The 20,059-nt window shown below is 34.6% G+C and overlaps 1 protein-coding gene across 2 annotated transcripts in view; it reads right to left on the bottom strand.

Annotated features, from left to right (window-relative positions):
• The window catches only part of mAChR-A (muscarinic Acetylcholine Receptor, A-type), a 148,688-nt gene extending 128,980 nt beyond the window's left edge, over positions 1-19,708 (bottom strand). The window contains exon 1 of one of the 2 annotated variants that reach the window (XM_065365349.1): positions 19,252-19,708. The gene's annotated coding sequence lies outside the window, so the exon portion shown is untranslated. The remainder of the gene's footprint in view (positions 1-19,251) is intronic. The other variant, XM_065365350.1, reaches the window with a different exon arrangement.
• Between the last annotated feature and the right edge of the window lie 351 nt (positions 19,709-20,059).

Below are 20,059 nucleotides of genomic sequence, written 5' to 3'. Positions count from 1 at the left end.
GTAATATTTGAGGGTATGCAATCTTGAAAAATCAACATAGAATCGCCTATACTTAACTTTTCCCTTTCATTTTTGGTGTCGGCCACCCAAATTACACTTGAGTAGATTTAGTTACAGTGTTGTAAGGAAACGTGTTTGACACCTGTATTGGAACACCCTGTACCTAATGTTGAGATTTGAGAATATTTTGTCTTACAAGGGAGGTGCCCCAGGTGACATTCACCGATTTCAACGATTCTTGCATCATTGGATAGAGGACATCGAACATAGTCTAACCCCAAATTTTCAGCTGCTGAAGTTGATATTTCAGCAGCTGAAAATTTCACCATAGGCTAGACTCATCATATGTATTAAAATGCCCAAATAATATTGAAGGTTTCGGTATGCGACCTCGGCCGACTATTTTTGGCCAATTTTTCAAAATTGGTATGTGTAAATCGAAAAATTGCCCCGGAAGACTGAAATAGCAACTTCAGCAGCTGAAAATTTAACCATGGGCTAGTCTCATCATATGTATCAAAATGCCCAAATAATATGGAAGGTTTCGGTATGCGACCTCCGCCGACTATTTTTGGCCAACTTTTCAAAATTGTGTGAAAATCGAAAAATTGCCCTGGACGGCTGAAATATCAACTTCAGCAGCTGAAAATTTAACCGTGGGCTAGTCTCATCATATGTATCAAAATGCCCAAGTAATATTGAAGGTTTCGGGATGCGACCTCCGCCGACTATTTTTGGCCAACTTTTCAAAATTGCTATGTGAAAATCGAAAAAATGCTCTGAAAAATCAAAATATCAACTTCAGCAGCTGAAAATTTCGTGGTAGACTATGTTCGATGCCCTCTATCCAATGGTGCAAGAATCATTAAAATCGGCGCATGTCACCTGGAGCACCTCCCTTGTTAGTTACACGTAGATTATTTTTTAATCGTACAAATGGATTCTCAGCCTACCTCCCTTCATTTAAAATTTTTGGTCATTAAAAATTTATTTTTAGAAAACTGAAACTAGGTTTGTATTTTCCACTACGAAATGCCTCAAGTCTCAAAATTCATTATTTAGGACCCCATTTTAATGGATGTTTGAAAAAATCCACGAAAAATGGTGAATTTAGAGAATTTGTTCGAAATGGTGGATAAAATAAATGGAAATTGAGGTACCAATTTTGACCAGCTAAACATCAATATCTAGTTGAAGTTTTTTCAAAATTGAACTTTTGACAGAGAATCGTGTTAGAAATTGTAGTGGTGCGTTTTTTGTTATGAGCGAATCTCAATTCGACATAGGTCTTCGTAAAATTCAGTAAAAATTCCTTCTTTTTTACCCTCCTTACTGTGTCGTCTGAATTATTTACACAATTGAAATCTCTTGAACTCGTGTCACCTTGAAATATTGAAAAAATGATATCATGCACATTAGATGAAAACAAAAATCGAATGATTCATTTTTGAAAACCTATCAAATGGCATCTGTAAATCAAGCACTCTTGCGAACCTGGCTGAGCTCTGCGATCATTGATACCGAGGTGTTCGGCTGTTTACACAATTGTTTCTCTTTTTCTCGCAGTTTTTCATCGATGAAAACATAAAATCAATCGATTCGTTTTTGAGACATTCGTCGCCAGGCCCGTAGCCAGAATCTGGCTGTAGCTGGGGCGAAGGAAATATCAGCTGGGGCAGCACTTTTTGAGGCTCGAACATCTGTGAAACATCCCCCCCCCCTTTAACCCCCCTCAACCATCCGTTATTCCAAAACAATTTTTTTAAAAAATGAACAGAATGAGTGTGTATATTTCAGAAAAAGATTATACATAATGCGTGATGCTGGTGTTGAGTCTAATACAGCTGTAATCTGCGCGATTTACTGTGAAACTCTTGTAATAATTCTTTGGCTGTGACTGTTTCTGTTTAAATTTTGTCATGATGTAAAATAGTCAAATTTGAATCGCGTCCAAACAACATTAAAAAAATATATTATTCAAATTTTTAAAGAAATGTTAAGACAAAAAACGCTCTTTTCACCTGAAAAAACTTTATTTATTTTCTCGAAACAAACTTTTGCCCTCACTCAGGGTTCGTACTTGGTCACTTTTCAAGAAACTAAGTTACTAAATTGGGTTACTTTTTCGATAAGTAGCTTTGGTTTTCCAAATTATTATTATTTTTTTTTAATTTCAAAAATTCAATTTTTGCATTTAACTTGATGAGAAAAAAATGCTAGTACTTGATATCCATAAGTGAATAATTTGAGAAAGTTGACCTACTTATACATACACTTTTATCGCCAAAAATAGCTCAAAATCTCACTTTTTGTCAACATTTCCAAAAATATCCTCGTTTCTTGCCAAAAATTGTTACTTTTTGGTAAAAAAAATTCAAGAAATATCCATTTCCCTTTCAAAAAATTACCAAATAATTCCGCTTTTTTGTTTGAAAAAAATGTCAATGACCGAAATGTCTCCCATTTTCAACAGAAGGTTGCGAAAAAAATAGTGGTTTTCCTCAAAAATAGTCCATCTTGCTTTTTGCTAAGATTGTCAAAATTCTCGGTTTTTCGCAAAAAATTATAAAAATTTTCATTCTTTCTTAAAAATTGTCCATAGGTCTTCCCTATTGCTGAAAATTTTAGCTTTTTCGTAGTGTAAAAGTCTCAATTTTTTATGTAAAATTGCCATAAATTGCACAAAGTGAAAGTCTCACTTTTCGAAAAAAATTGCAAAAAGATGTAAGGTGCACCGGGGCAAGTCAGAATGATTTTTTGCAATTTGAACTTTGACCAGTTGTTACTCTCCTTCTAATGAACCAATATGGATCAAATTTATTATGTAGGTTCCCATAACGGTTCTTAACCTATGGTGAAAATTTGAGCGCGATTGACTCAGTAGATTTCGCTCAGTGGAATAAAATATAAACTTTTTCGACTTTTCCCAATTGGGGGAAGTCAGAACAGGCTAAACTTTGCAGAGGCGTAGATCACAAACGGAGCGTCCTAGAAAAATTGCCTTTCAACAAAATTGTAGAGAATTTAATTCTCTTTGAGACCACTCTCATCAGATTTTCACTAGGACGCACGGTTCGTCCGCTATATGCGAAAAACTAAGAAATAGAAAGTTTGTATTTTAGAACAAATTCAAAACAAGTTCAAAACAACAACAAAATACAATTGAACCAAAGACATCTAAAATGAAACTGAATCGCGAAAATTTTTATGCCGTGATGAAGTAGGTGTAGTACCCTCAAGTCACCTTTAGTGGCACTTCACCAGATATAAACCTCTAGGTGCTAGAGCAAGTTTTCTAACTTACCCCGAATTCCAACTTCCCCCGGTGCACCTTACTGGATTTCTGATCCTCACAAATTACTAATTTTTACTCAAATTACATATCAAATTTTTGATTTAAAATTTAGTGAACGCATCGAGCGAGCCATCGAGCTATCAAATGCAATTCATGCTAGTGTAGCCATTTCATGAACGTAACCATAATTTTACATTGTTGAGTTTTTGGTTTTTGGCACTTTCTGATTTTTTTTCTGATTTTGCTGGTGGGGCAAACGTGTTTTTTTTTTTTTTTGATTTTGCTACCTGGGGCAAACAGCCTTTCTAGCCGGGGCATTGCCCCGGCTGCCCCTACGCTGGCTACGGGCCTGTTCGTCGCAAGTCTCGCGATATTCGATCCTAGTTCAATTTCTAGCCACAGTTGATGAAAAAAATTGATTCTCAGTCATTCAATATGGATTCCAGTCACGGTTTTATTTTTTATTTTTTTGTCGCGTTCGTTTCAAGTACGATTTACTCCGGTAAGCGTTCAATGAATGTATTTTTCGTTTCGAAATTTCATCCCTTGAAGACGTATACTTTTATATTATTTTCATGTATTTAGTTTTGGGTCTTTACGAACCTGTCTACTATACGGAAATTAGCAATAACTACTTCGCATTTCCAGAAGTGAAATACAATCCCTTAGGCGAGCACTACGTGGTAAAAACTCTCTATAAAGACAAAAAAATATTCGTAGCTTGTCCACCGAAAGGTGCATTGGATCCTTCTGCGCTTGAAATACGAAAAAGATTACAAGGTGAAGCTGCTGTTACCCCTCTATGCGGAGTACCTCCTAGACCGCGAATTTACCTATCAAAAAATCCAGATGTTTATCACGCAGTTGGATTTTCGGTGAGATTTTGATCGCAGCAGGTTCAATGAATTACCTAAACATTCACGTTATGTATACCTACTTATTACTACTTATCTTATAAACAGGTTGATTTTGATTATTTGCCATTGGATAGATCTAACCAAGATGCTTACAAGTCTGCAGTCTCAGAATCAAATCAGGTGAAACAACTAATGTTAAAACGGTCGAGATCGATCCCCTCCCCCCCTCTCCCAATTGTCGTACTAATTAAACATTTTTGCACAGTATTTCGCGGTTATCGGATTGATTTACTACAAATTCGATCCGATTTACAAACGAATTGCAATTCTACGCTATAACATCGTTGGGGTAAATTTTTAAAACCAGAGCCGAATCATAACATCTGGAAATACGAAGAGAATATGGATATCTTCGGCTTCGATATCGACTTCTTGTATTCCAAAGTACGTGTATTTTTTTTAAGATCAACAAGTACATATTTTTGAAACGCAATCAGGTGTATATTGAACAGGCTAATTTATATGTGATAATTTCTTCAGTCTGAGTGTCCATTTGTCAAAGCACCTCTAGCTCCTTCACAGGATTTTCTTCTCGATAACTGGAAAATTGCTGCACGACAAAATATCTTTACTGCTCCAATGTTGCTTCATGTACATTCTCAGTGGAAATCTTTGGAGCAGTTTATACGAAAAGTATCTCAAGTATGCGAATTCTTAAATATACAATACTCTTAATTACTTTCAGAACTGTTGTAGTACTTATACGATATATTATAATAATCTTTTTACATCATTTTCGATCTCGATGAAAATTTCCAGATCATCGATGTGATCACAGTGAAAACAGGAACGTTCGGGCATTTATTGAGTCCACCCTTCGAAAGTGAAAATTCTTCAACGAAATATGTCTATTTGGAAAATATTAAAATTACGAGCACCCGAGTATTTCTGGAAAACGGTCACCTTAAAGTTTTCTCGCAATGGTCAGATGTATAAATATGGTATCTTGTTCATCTTACACCAAGTAGGCCTGCGAAATTCAGACCCGAATAATTCGAGTATCAGAAAATTCTGCTCAGAATATGATATCGTTAAGTTGGGATGGACATTTTTAAACGCTGAAGATTATTTCAATGCTCCTATGTATGGTTGTCCTTTGGATAGTAATATAATGGAATTATTTGGTGATAAAGTTGAAGGGAAATTTAAAGATTTCGATTTGAATTCATTATCGTTGTTGAAGCTCGATGAGAGAAGTAATCCCATTATTATTAGGAATGTGAATGTCGTTGAGGAAATGGAAAAATTGTAGAAAATTGATCGAAGGTGATATTTTAGTTTTGTGGTGAAGATGATCCAGTTATTTTTCAATTTCGATTGGAAATGTGCTATACTTTATGAATTTTTGTTTTACATTAATAAATATTCTATTGGACTTTTATCGAATAGTTTATTTTTTATTCTTTTACCTTCTACTTATTTAGTGATTATTTGTTACTTTTGAAACGTTAAATATCATTTCTTCCATTTCGCAGCAGCCTTTGCGAAGAAGGTATTCCTATTGAAAAACACACCATAAGACCAAATTCAAGAGGCTATAAATTCATTTTTCCATCTTTGGTGAATTTTTAAAAACTAAAATTTCGTCTATCCATCATGAATTTTTTTTCGAACAAAGGGGAGAACTGCTAAAAGATTTACAATTTTTCCTGAACCTTCGAAATGAATGTATAATCGTTTTGTGGGGTTTTGGAGCTTTCAGCTGAGTTTTGAATTTTGAAAAACTTATCATAAAAGAGGTCAGCATTTTATCTATTCTGGCATTTTTTTTTAAATTCGTTTTTGGAAAAGGAGTTTTCAACTATTTTGAGCAGTTTTAGGGCTTCAAACAGAATTTTGAAAATTAAGGTTAGGTGAAAATAAAAATACACTTTACACCCAAATTTCGACATACTGATCGATTGGAAATGGTTTCAAGCCGACTGGCGGCGAGCGAAGTAACAAATAACGTATCCCAATTTCAAATTTCTGGATCAATTCGGTAAAATTTAATTTTTCAAAAATTTTTGGCCAAAATTAATTTATGAAAATTTCCTAAAAATGAAAAAATGCTGCTTAGCATCTGAAATTTTGGCTCTTGGTGTCTACATGAAAAAATTTTCCAAGTGATTACAGGATATATATTTTTTTATTTTGAAGGATATGAAGGGAAGTAGTTTTCAAAAAAAATGGAAATTTGCAGTTGACGCTTTTTAGGCTCCAAAATAATTCAAATGTACAACCAATCGATTCAGAAGATTGAAAATAAAGCTGGCTTCCTGCGTCGATTAGATCAAATTTTGATTTTTTTTGGTAGAAAATTTTTTAAATGTAGGTATTCTTTGAAGTTTTCCACAAATCGAAAAATTAAATTTAGAACCTGAAATTTAGGCTGATGAGATACCTACGTGTCATCTTGAGATTTTTTCGTCTCTGGGATTTTCTGTTTTTAGACTGCTCCGTTTTCAAATTTTTTATCCACACATTTTTCTTCTACATAGATCTCTGTTTTTCATCTCCAGATTTTTCCTACCCAAATTTTTTCATGTCCATATCTACTTTTTCATTTCCAGATTGAGATTTTTTCGTCTTCAGGCATTTCTTTTGGGAGATTTTTCCATCTTCAGATTTCATCATTTGAAATTTTTATATCTCCAAATTTTTTCATCCCCAGATTTTTTTATATCGAGATTTTTTGTTTTCAGATTTTTTGTGAGATTATTTTTTGCTTGCAAGTTTTTTCGTTTTTTTTGTCTGTCGATTTTTTTATCTAGAATTTTTTTGTTTTCAGATTTTTTCATATTCAGATTATTCTGTATGACGATTGTCGTCAGGATTTTCTGCCCCAAAATTTTCTTTCTCCAAATTTTTTCATCTCCAGATTTTTTGCAAAACGATTTTTTGCTTGCATTTTTTTTTCGTTTTTTTGCCTGCCAATTTTTTTATCTAGAATTTTTTTGTTTCCAGATTTTTTCGCCCACAGATTTTTTCATTTCGACTTTTTTCGGTCGAAAGAGTTTTTCCATGTGGAATTTTTTTCGTCTTTAGGTTTTTTCAGTTTAAAATTTTTTGGAGATTTTTCCTTGTCTAAATTTTTCCTGAACGCAAATTTATGTGAAAAATGTTCTTTTACAGATTTTTCAGATTTTTTCATCTCCACATTTCGGCTGGAAATAAAACCACCAGATGTTTTCAAATGAGTCTTTTGCATCTCCAAATGTTTTACCATTATTTTTTTTTTACTTCGAGATTGATTCTCTTTGTGAATAAATTCGATATATTAATAAACTTTTGAGCCATTTTCAAGAATTCATCAAAAAAGGAAAAGTGGCTTGTTCTTTCAACGAGCTCAGTTTCGGTTTAATCTGAGTTGACAAGTTGCAAACCTTGCATTGTACGTTTTTTCAATCATTAGAATGAGTTTTGAAAAATTTGAAATGAGAACTGCCCTACTTTCGAACTTGAACTGCATCCATTTCGTGAAATTTCAGCTCATCTAATATGATTGTACTTGGACTGGAGAACTAGACATTTTGCTCTGTTTCTTAGTGTAATAATTACTGACTCAAAAAAGATACTCACTTATTATTTTAAAAAAAATTATGTAAAAATAATGAAAATCTCTTCAAAAAAATCTGTAGTTGAAAAAATTTCGAAATGAAAAAAATTTGAAGATGGTAAAATCTTCAGACAACAAAATTTTGTAGACGACTTTGAAAATGTATCAGTCTGGTGACAGGCGAACAAAATCTCATTGATAGAAAAATTTTGAGATGACTCTTTGGAATTTTATAGCTGAACTTCTGGCCAGAAGAGGTCGAATGTTCGTCAACTTTTTTAATAAAGGTAATTTCGCAACAATTTTTTCCTGATGATTGCATCATAATAATTTAGGCAACCAAACTCACTTGTATGGAGTTCATGTTGCTGCATTGCTATGCAAATTATCCACATATAAAAGGAACATATTCAATGGAACTCTCAATGCGTATACTTATAATCAGATCAAAAAAGTCACTTGTTGCTGTTTGTTATTTTGTTAGCGATGTAATTTTGTAACCTCATCTGCAACTCGAGCCATATAATTGAAAATTGTCGTTTTTTTTTCCTTTTCTGTTATAGGCATTAAAAGTATACCCAGAGGAAGATACACGTGGATGAAAAATATAAATGGAACTATACGTAAAGAGAACTGCAGATAGGATACACATGAAATCGAACGACGTACTAAAATGCAGAATGGAACGACGCTACACCACCAGGGTCATTTGACTTTCGTTTAAATCGACGTTGTTTCGTGGTCATTCGACGAATTCTTCTGCCGCTAAAGGGTGAGTTGGATTAGGAATTTGGCCAGCGGTAATAGTAGCTATTTAAAAAGAAGTCACGTTTCGGTGGTGTACGAGTACGGTTAATGAAAGTGAGATAAAACGCGGTATAAATATCGACGCTGCGCGCCTTGGTCCGCCTTTGCTTTATCAGGCTACTGCGGAACTGATAACAAATTGAGCATCGTTTCGCAGGTACTCCTATTCGATTATCGAGATATTGAATCGAGTTCATTTTTTAATTTGTTTGTGGTCATCGTGTAGTGAATTTCTTCCTTGTTCGTTCGAATGAAACGATGATACGAAATCTTTCACATGTGTTGAGCTCAAAAAAGTCGATACGAATGCGCCGAATAGTTCTTTCTAAAAATTTATTTCAATGATGTCTTGAAAGAAAAAAATCGTAGAAAATTTTTACATGTTAGCCGATCATATTTTAGGCATCACTCGCGCAGCATCGTTAATGATAAATACAAAATAAATACGGCCAGTGCCGGAAATAAAAGGGGACATGATATTGCCAGAGTAGCGACAAATTACCAACATTTTACAACGGATGTTTCATCTTCTTTATGCTGCTGTCAGCCGTTATTTGAATCCTTCGAGCGAACGTATAAATCGTAGTAAAAAGAAATTGGTATTTTTCAAGCGAAAGGGCGGAGCTGACTGTTGCAATGAAAGTGCTCGAGGTATATAACTGCTCCTCGTCCTCGCCCTTGCCCTATCATCGTCGTATGGCTTTTACTCGCAACTACTACTACATATTTATAGTGTATGCGAATGATTTACAAAATTCCTCTGGTTTTTAGTTTATAAACGCGAATATCTGGCCGCGTGTTTTTATTACACAATGGGCAATAGAGGGCGAGTAACGCGTACTTCAACGGAATAGAATGCACAACTATAAATAAAGCGTTTAATTAAAAGTGCCTTTTAAATTTTCAATCAAATTTCACCCTCTGATTATTTTTTTCTTTTTTTTTTCTTTTCTCGTTCTCTCTCCTTCCTCATATACTCGTGTATAACTATGCTTTGTTGTTTTATAACGTGAAAAAATATCTACCTACTTTTACTACGCTCGCTGCCCAAAGAAGAAATTTTCAAACGTCCTTGTTTTTTTTTTTTTTGACAATCTACGCGGCGAATAAGTAACGTTTAATTAAAATGACGTTTTTCAAAGGCCATAATATAATTTTCAAGCCAGTTTTCCCCTGCAAAACTGTCATCGACGTTGGAGTAATTGTAGCAAATTCGCCGAATCTAATTACGCGCAGAGAGAAAGCGAGAAAGAGAGGTACCTAGCTACCTACTATTTTATTAAACTGTCTCTTTATCTTTTAATACGTTTATGCGAAACGTTCTCGGACAGCGAAGACAGTCGGGTAATATCATTTTAGCCGATATTCGTACATTTTCACAATGTCGTAGGCGTTTTAGATGAAAATTTTCCCTATTTGATCGTATTACTCGACAGATGTCGAATAGATTTGCAGCATTTGATGATTGCAGTTCGGTACGCTTCTATCTTCCGTATTACTGGGTTTTGTAGGAAATGGTATTCGATATGCTAATTTTTTTGTCGTCGAGAAAATCGTACCTACGTACCGATTTGGACGGTAATTGAAGTAAATGAAGACTATATGGTTTAAAAAATTGTGTTATACATTACTCTATAATATGAAATGAAAGAAACGTCATTTGAATATTTTGCCTATGGTAGTAATTTAAGACGTATATGACGTTGAAACTTAATTATTCGAATGATGTAATTTTTTCGCTGTCGGTTTGTTTCAATTTATCTTCTTTTAATCTGTATTCATGGCTGAAATTCCACACAGAACTACAGAATCTGATAGAAAAATTCTATCAATTTTCAGCTGCTTCCTCCAACTATTCTAATTTGACTAGATTCAATTCATACTGGTTGGAAATGTGTGTTTTTTTTTTCTTGTATCCAGAAATACTACCCATTCCGTACATTTCAAGCAACCAATTTTTGAATAAGTATTTTTCTTCCCTTCTCCTTTAAAAAAAATCAAAATTTCATTAAATCGAGATAAAAATCTTAAATTAGGTTCATCTCCATACCCTAGTTTCAACCTAAAATTACGAATTGAAATGTGGGAGCTGAGGAACGCGGTGAAGAGAGCCAGAAACCACAAAACAGTGGGGGAAGATCTCATACCAGTAGACTTGATTAAACATCCAACACCGGAGTACAAAAAGGAGCTGCTGAAGATGATAAATGAAATATACAATGAAGGTACGTTGCCTAGACTTCAAAGCGGTAAATTTTGTACCAATACCAAAGAAGAACAACTCGCAGAAATGCTCTGAATATAGACACTACTCACCATCATGAATGCCAGAATTCAAAAGAAGATGTATGAAAATAGAAGCGAAACATAATATGGCTTTGTAGCGAAAAAAGGGACGAGAGGGAGAGATGCAATTGCCCTGCTGAAAGTGATCATTCAAAGAGCACTGAATGCAAACAGGGAAATCATTGCTTGCTTCATCGATTATGAGAAAGCATTTGATCGTGTCAACTGTGAGAGGATGTTGCACTGAAAGAAATAAACAGTAATCATTACATTAAAACGATGCACTCAGTGCATTAAAACGCGGTAATTTTGGTATAGGAATGAAACGCATTAATCAGTACATATTTAGAGAAGTAACTATTACACAGAAATGTGGTAAGTAACCATTACATCGCTTTTATTCAACAATATTTAAAAAGTGGGGTTAGGGGTATATCAATTTCAAGTTTCTCTGCACATCTAAATAATCCTCACTGCAACAAATTTTTCAAGACGTTATTTACCTATGACAATTTTCCGACCTAACTGGGATTCAAACCTGCGACCTCTCGTTCCTAACTACCTGCACTTAACAACATGACCGCGAGTAGAATATCAGATTCAGGCCCTAGAAGTATTTATATGTTTTTCACTGTTTGGGAATAAAGGATTGCAGTATGGCGATGCACTCAGTACATTGTTTACTGTATTCAGTAAATCACTACAAGGTTCTCAGTCATGTTTAAGGAATGTAATCATTGCTTACTACATGATGTAATATTATTACCCACCAAATGATGTTTTGAATACCATGTCTGCAGGACTGAGTCCCCAAAGAAATGTAATGAGAACATACATATAGAAATTAATTTTAAAAAGTGATGCAATAAATCCATCCTGGCGATGTACTCATTCCATTATTTGATGCATTCTCTGATTTAAACTATGTAATCATTACATCAAAATGAAGTAATTTGAAAATTACTGTACTGTGCTGTAACCATTGCATCAATTTCAGGGCCTGAATAACTCGTTTTGAAAATCATTTCTTTCAGTGTGGGAGATCCTGAAGAAATACAATATAGATGACAAAGACCTGCGAATAATCAAGAACCTGTGGATTCAAGATCAACAGCAAGAGAATAAATGAAATAAGTTATGCACAGGACAAAGTGATCCTTGCTGGGACAGAAGCGCAGATGCAAAAAATGATCAACCGAATTAACAGTGCTGGATTAAAATATGGAATGACAATAAACGCAGGCAAGACGCAAGGTTATGAGATTTACAAAATGATACGTTAAAGAGGTCAAAATCAACATCAGAACTCAAGAAATTGAAAATGTCAACCAATTCAGATACCTTGGAGCGCTGATTAACAATGATGGTAGGGATCATAAAGAAATTAAATCACGGGTTGGAATGGCAAAAAGTGCTTTCAATAACCTAGCCAATGTGCTGAGAAATTGAATGATGAGTCTACCCAGCTGGGTGAAAATCTGCTCTTATGCGACATAAAAACATGGTAGGAATTCCAGCACTCTACACCGATACACATCTGCCCATTAATCAGTACGTACCCGTACGGAAAAATACTATGGTTGACCATAGTATTTTTCCGTACGGGTATTTTGGTTTTTCTGCCCCTAAGCGTAAAAATCTGCCATTGCTGTCAGTTCATGAAATTCTTTTTGGCTCAGCTAGGAACAAACTCGGGTCTCCAGATTGGAGAGCGAAAACTCTCTTACCCTAACCATCAGGGCAGATGATATCAAGAGAGTAAAATATTTACAGAAAAAGCTCGTTATAACGCTCTTAAAGGGACCGGAGAAAAAGAGCGTTATAAGCCGAAGTGCGTTATAATCAAAAGCCTCGTTTTAATGCTGATTAGCGTTATACTGTGAATTCTAGTTTTAAAGGGGAAAAAACGTTATAAAGGAAGTGGAAACGTGAACTTTATTTTGCATTTGAACAGCTGTTCCGGGTGGAAATAGAAAAATCTGAAATTTTACTTTGGGAAGAAATTACTTGTAAAAAGACACATTTTGGTGGAAACAGTTTTTATGATAATTCATTCAACCCGGAGCTGTGGCGGTTCAAAGTTTTCTTTTGTCAATTTCATCCCCACCACTATGATAAAAAATTTTGAAAAAAATTGTGTTGAAAGGACACGGCTTCCCCTACATATATTCTGCGTGGTGCCAGAATTTTCGGTGGAGATGAGTTTATTCCTGTTTGATTTTATTTTGAAATGAAAGTGTCCGAATTGATTCCCACCTTTTCTTTTCAAGTGTCCGAATTGATTCGCGCCTTTTCTTTTCAAGTGTACGAATTAATTCCCCTGTCATTTTGACAGATGTACGAATTGATTCCCATGTACTTGTCTCTTTTATTGTGTATGAATCTCAACATCATCCAAAGTTCTGCCAGCACTTTGGGCACAGTATGCTGCAACCATAAATAGAACAACCAAGTCCTGTGAAAGTTTCCATTCTAAACTGAATTCCGATTTCTATTCCTCCCATCTAAGAATTTATAATTTTATTGACGTTCTCCTCGGAATACAGGCTGAGGCAGAAACTTAATTAAATGCTGGTCAAAAGTGTATCGTAATTGCAAACAGAAAACTAAGAAGCTCAATTTCATTGAAGAAACCATGAATCAATACAGCAAGAAGGAGATCATGTCATTGGAGTTCGTTTCTCAGTTACCTATGTTATCCCTCTGATGGTCCTTTTTTTTTTTCTAAAAGCATTATAGCAACATATTTTTTGAGAGACGACCCAGCCAACCTCCTTGCGTGATGTCTCCTGGTTAACGCAAATAGGCTGGAATCAATTAGTACACTTGAAAAGAAAAGGTGGGAATCAATTCGAACACTTGAAAAGAAAAGGTGGGAATGAATGGCCGCGTTTTTTGGCCATACTGTCCAAGGGGTGTCGGTTGGAAGCGGAAATTCCGCTCAAAAATTTTCATTGGAGGTACCCAACAATAATCCATCATAATTTTCCAAATCTGGGAACAGGGCCGTTTCGCCTATCTTACCGTGGAATACCCTTTACGCTGCATTCCAACATTAGCACGCTATTAAGATAACTGCTGGTGGGTTTAAGTCATTTGAAGACTCCAGCGAATTTTTGAAAACTACTGGAGCCTCCACCAGATTTCCAATTCTCGAAATTTCCACAAAACTTTACCGAACAGAGTTGTAAATCCAAAATTCACTCTCCACTTCTATTCCAACACGCTATCAAGTCGACTGCAGGTGAGTTCGAAATTTCCACATAATTTCATAAAATCCAGTTAGAAAGCGAAATCCATTCTGTAAACTAAATTCCTCGAAATTTAAAAAATAAAAACTGACAACTTTGAAAATAAAATCGAAAATTGATAACGAGATTAAAAACAGAAAATGAAATTGAAACTTCTGAAAATTTTGCAACAATACGTAGATCACCGTATTAAATATTAAATTTCTTTTTTACTCCTAAAAATTTCAGAGCATGCAAACTAAACGAAGCCCTGGTTGTGAGGTATTCTACAGCCGAATTACTCTGTATATTTATTTTACATTTTTACTGCCAAGATTGCTTTGAATACATATTTTCTGGACCTTGTTCTCTCGCTAGGCCATTTCCATATTAATATTCGCATTGATCGGTGTTTAATGGAGTGAAACGGTCATCGTAGGTCATTTTTCTTGACACGTTTGGCTTCTACAGTATACTCTCACGATATGTAGGTAAAAGTGTGCAATAAAGTTCGTCGAAAGCCTATCTCTGGGACAGCTTTACCACCGGAAATGATTTTATGGCAGTTTCGTGAACCGTATAGTTAGATAGGTAAATGGTGAACGTATTCTTGTGGGGATATTTATAAAATCATTGCACCGATAGGTCAAGTTAAGAGAACGAAAACGATGCTTTCTTCTTCACTTTGAAAGAGATTCTATGGTTAGAATACGTATAGGTAATAGGTATATACGAAGAAAAAAAATAAATACTATACAGACGGATGTTACTAGCATGGCAATCGCTGACGTTTATCTCGTAGATAGTCTGCGAGCAATAATGTGTCGATTCGACTCACCTGTGATTGACGAAAGGTTTTTGACGGCCAGTGAAAAGCACTTGGAGCGTGAATGGATTTGTGTCGATGAGCATTTTTAATGATGCCAAATAGGGCAGTAAATACGTACGTAAGGGTTCTGTGTATCTATTGGAGCGTATTTTACGTATTATACGAAAAGCGACGTACGAAATGCACGTAAGGATGGATTAAGTAAACCGTGAGTGGCCCGATATATATTTTTACCCGTATTTTGGAGACTGGAAGAACTTGGAATGTGAGAAATTTTTGAAGACCTGTCTGAAAAAGATGTGCTTAGGAAATTTTCCAGTCGAGAGCTTATCTTTATTCCTAATATAATAGGACAATTGTTTTGTATACCTGTATAAGAGAATATGTATCTTTTTCGCGAATGATGTATAAAATATTGGTATCTAGCTCGGAAAAAAAAGAAAGAGAGAGAGAAAAAAGTGCTTAGGATTTCATGCTTTTGACAATTTTTTCCATAACATTAGAAGTTGGGTTTGAATAAAAGACGACCTTGAAAGGTCATCGACTACGACGATGGCACAGTATCAAAAAAAATTCCCTTCTCACATACGAGCACCTATGTCACTTTATTCAAGGTCTACGATAACCTACCTACTCGTACTACTCTGGTAGGGCTTTGGCGAGAGAAATTTTTGCACAATTGATCGGAAAATGTATCGTACGTTACGTATAAAAGCTCTCACAGAATCGTGCTTCTGTCTCATCGTCGTGAAATGCCGGAGAATTTTTGAGTTTCGCGAGAAAGCACGAGGTCGTAATTTTGTACATTTAATTCATACTATGTATGTATTGTATGTACATTTTCAAGCTTTCACATTTTGTTGGTGGATATTTCCAGCGGTTGAGGAGCCTCTACAGAAAATTTTCAGTTTTTCACCATACCACAATGCCACATAGATAGCTAATGGTTCAAGTTTTCGATTTAAACCTTGTTTTCTAAATACATTTTCTGTAGATTTAAATGTCGTAATTATCAATAATGGAGAATGTGTTGCTCAATTGATATGGATTTGAATTAGGGCTGGTATACCATGAATAATTGGGCTAAAATTGGTCAAGAAATTCACTAAAATAGTTGAAATTTCTGCTTGTAAAATGCTGACTGATTTTTAGCCTCTTGATCGGATTTTTTAAGTGTCAAAAAAATCCGCTGAATCTATTGAATGACACTACTGGGAATCTTCATCAATTGTTAAGCTAGTCAACAATATGATGATGTTGACCAAGTTTCAGATTTTTTTCGTTAATTAGATCAAATTAAAAATATTTACCTAGGAATGAGAATTCAAAATATTCAAAATATTTTCAAGAAACTATGAATTTTGGAAATAAATGCATTTCTGACTTCACCCACAAATGCATTCAGAAATGCTGAATTCAGTTTTTCGACTTTCGGAAAATTTTTAAAAATTTTAATTCGAATCGATTGGTAAAAATTTTAATAATTTTCAGAGTTTGGAACAGATTTTTGGGGTTTCCTGTTTTGGAGAAATTGCCATAACAAAAATCAAAATGAAATTCAGCTCCTGTAAATTAAAATTCACTTATCATTGTGACCTTTTTGATCAAAGTAGGCACAAATTTTCAAAATTTCTTTCCTTTGATTGAAAATTCAAAATTTTCTCCAGTGATTTTTTTTCACGAAAAAATGAAAAAAACGTGTTCACGAACACATTAAGCATGAAAAACAATCTTATTTTTCTCTCCAAGTGCGATTTTGAATCTTTTTGAGCTATTCTAGAACCTCCAGCGGATTTTTTAATTTTTCAGATTTCAAAAAAATGACTATTAAATTATGGATTGGAATATGCAGAAATTAATTTCGAAAATTTATGTTTAAATCGATCGATGAAAGAATCACAAAAGACTATCAATCTGAGTTTTTAAGCGCTGAATTTCATTTTAGCTCTTTTTTTGACAATTTTTCCAAAACAGAAAAATTCAGAAATTCATTGAACCCTCAATAGAGCAGCTTAAATCACCAGTCACCACCAATCGATTTTAAAAGTTGAAAATAGAGTATAAACCAAATTTCTACTTGAAAAACCAGCTACTTTGAATTTTTCAACACATTTTCATTACCAAACAATAAATTGAGTTATCGTTCTGAAAAAAAGAAAAATGGAGCCGAAAAATACCTACCTGTAGTCAATTTAGGGTGTGAAAAGCTCCTGTCTTTGGATTTTAAATGTACCTATCCAATGAAAGTTGACCTTTTTTTTCCTAAAAATTTCAACTTCGAGATAAAATTTTAACCTCTCTTTACTCCTTCAAAGAGGGCAAAATTACAAATTCTGTTAAAAAGTTAGTTTTCAACAGAATTTTTTCAATATCGCGGAGATGCTAAACATCACCAATACTCAATTGTAAACATTTAAAAAAAATGTTTCAAACTGATGTTCTTAGCAAAATGCACATTTTTAATTTTTCTGTGGCAAGTGTCCTCAGAGGTGCATTTTCTCACCAAAAATGGTGAATCTCAGTTTGAAAAATTATTTCTTACGATGTATCGTAAACGACTCACAAAAATACACCATTAAGTCCAATTTCAGTTCAGTTCATCAATTTTTCCCCACGGTTTTATAATTTTCAGTTTAAAAAGTACCTATATCTTGTCATTTTGGGAACCCCTGACTGTTTTTCCGGCTGAACTATTGGACTAAAATTCATACTGAGACCAGTAAAAACTTAAAACAGGCCATATATACTGCAATTGTAGTGAAATTGAAAGCTGAAAATTATTTTTTGCTCATTTTTACGAGATGTAATGTTTTCCAATTTTTTAAAATTGCACTTACTGTGAGTAGAAGTCGCTAAAATTGCAGTATATTACGACTTGCTTTGAATTGACCCTTGTCTGATAGCGTGAATTATTCCAGTAGATCACCCAGAGGGACGGACAAGGGCTCGTAAGATGCATTTTTGGAGGTGGATTTCGTTTTCGAGGTAATATGTATTAACAGATCCTGAATTTTTAGAAGGGAAAATAAGTAATTGAATCTGTTTTAAAATTCCACTCATTTTATCAGTCTTTGATTAAATGATTAAATTTTTCCTCCCTAAAGAATCAATCAATAAATTATCTATATAATTTTGTGATCAATTAGGGACATTTTTTTCACATTTTTATTCTTTTTTTCTGTTCTTTACTAGCTTATCATTTTAATCATCTCACTGATCATACATTTCTGACCCCCTCCCCCATCTTTCAATAAAATATAAGATCATTTTTTACATTTCACGTGGAATAAAATATTCTACATATATTTGGTCAACTCTGATTGATTTCAAAAATATTTTTGGCATATTTCCTTTATTCTTGGAGCATATTGATGTTATGTTTGGGGGTAGAAAAATTAAAAAATCTTGCCCTATAAAAGATAACGAGATTGAAGGAGATGCTTTAGCTGAAGACACTCTGTGCTAATTTTTATCTACTGAAACAGTCGAATTCCTAGGTCAAGTAATCGTATTGTATAAAAATTGTCTATAAAATTGCTGATTTATAGTTACCAGTACATTATTAATAAGTAGATGATATTTTTGCTCGAACTAACTACTTTACGTTCATTCTACAAATAAAAATAAGCCAAACCTCTAGTTAAATGTTCAAATTAAAAAGTGAATTGTCTTCCTACGATAACAGTTATTAAAATCGAGGAAAAATCCTTTAGTTCGAGCTGCTTTGCGTTCATTCTGCAGATTAAAATGGGCTAACCCTTCGGTTAAGTAATCGAATTGGCAGAAAACTGATCTTATTAGGATAATCCAGGTTATATGAAAATTGATAGTTTTATCTCAGATGCTACTCTAGGCTCTTTGTATGACATTAAAATAAGCAGAATCGCCTATCAAAGAACCAAATCTAAAGGAAATATTAGTCTATTACGACAATCAAGGTACACAAGTATATAGAATTAGGTACTAGAAACGAGGCCTGTTATTCTCAAACTCACTCTAGGCTCATTTTACTGCGGAAAATTCCGCCAAGCTCTAATTTTCAGACCATATAACCGAAATAGATAAAATGTAAAACTTTAGTCTTTAGGATAATCAAGGTTACATAGCTGGGAGAATAAACCAAGCAGCAGCAGCACCCATCAGCAGAACACATCTAGGTACTCGCGTTATCGTAAATTTATGAATGAAAATTCGCACGCGAAAGCCAATCGATATCGCTAGACTATGTGAAAAAATTGCTGGCAATTTGGGCTGCCGACACAAGCTGCCAAGTTTGCAAAACCATTATATACCGAGTAGCTATATACAGCAAAGTAGATAGTACGATATCGGTGAAAATTTTCTCTTACCTATATAGAATTTAATAATTGATGTGTAAAACTCGCGTCACCTTCGAATTATACGCGCGCGAACTCTCACTGGACATATCGACAAAACGAGAGGAAAAAACCGCAGCCAAATAGAGAGCGAAAGCGATAGAAAAAAACACGCGTACGCGAACCAACGATGTATATAGATTAGGTATTTTGCGAACTTGAAAAATAGCGAAATATTTAAAAAATAAAATACGTATCAAGCCGAACGGAAGGGTAGAAAACCGCAAAGAAATAGGCGAAATTGGTAAAAAGGAAAAAAAATTGAAAACCGAAAACCACACGTATTAAACTATGGGCAAAAAAAAATTTGGCCGAATATAAAAATCTGCCGGAAGAACGTAATATGAAAAATATACGCGGCGCGAGATGAACGGAGCAGCGTGCGACCGTTACATAGGAAGCCGAACGCGAGTAAATTTCGAATGAGATGCTGGGTTGCTGGGAAACAGCCGGATCGGATCGCGTATTTACCCTGAAGAAAGTACAAACGTAGAGGAGAAATTTGAGGGTGGGGCATTCCATTCAAAGTACTAGATTTGGGGGAGCCCCTTGCGCGAGCGCACTTTTGGCCCCTCATTGATTTTCATCGACACCGAAAACCTCATCCGCACGGTCATTGGGTCACACACACGATACCCTCAAAAAAAATTTCGGTCCCCCTTGAAGAACAGTTCCGACACCTATATTGTTTTAATAATTTACAATTATTCAATTATTGCTGTTCGCTTTTTCGCAGTCTTTCTCTGTCGCTCTTTTTCTCAGTCGACTTCTAGCTGCCGAT

Source organism: Planococcus citri, chromosome 5 (assembly GCF_950023065.1).
Source record: "Planococcus citri chromosome 5, ihPlaCitr1.1, whole genome shotgun sequence".
NCBI classification, from domain to species: Eukaryota; Metazoa; Arthropoda; class Insecta; order Hemiptera; family Pseudococcidae; genus Planococcus; species Planococcus citri.
The sequence above is the reverse complement of the archived record's forward strand: the minus strand, read 5'-3'. Positions and strand labels throughout refer to the sequence as shown.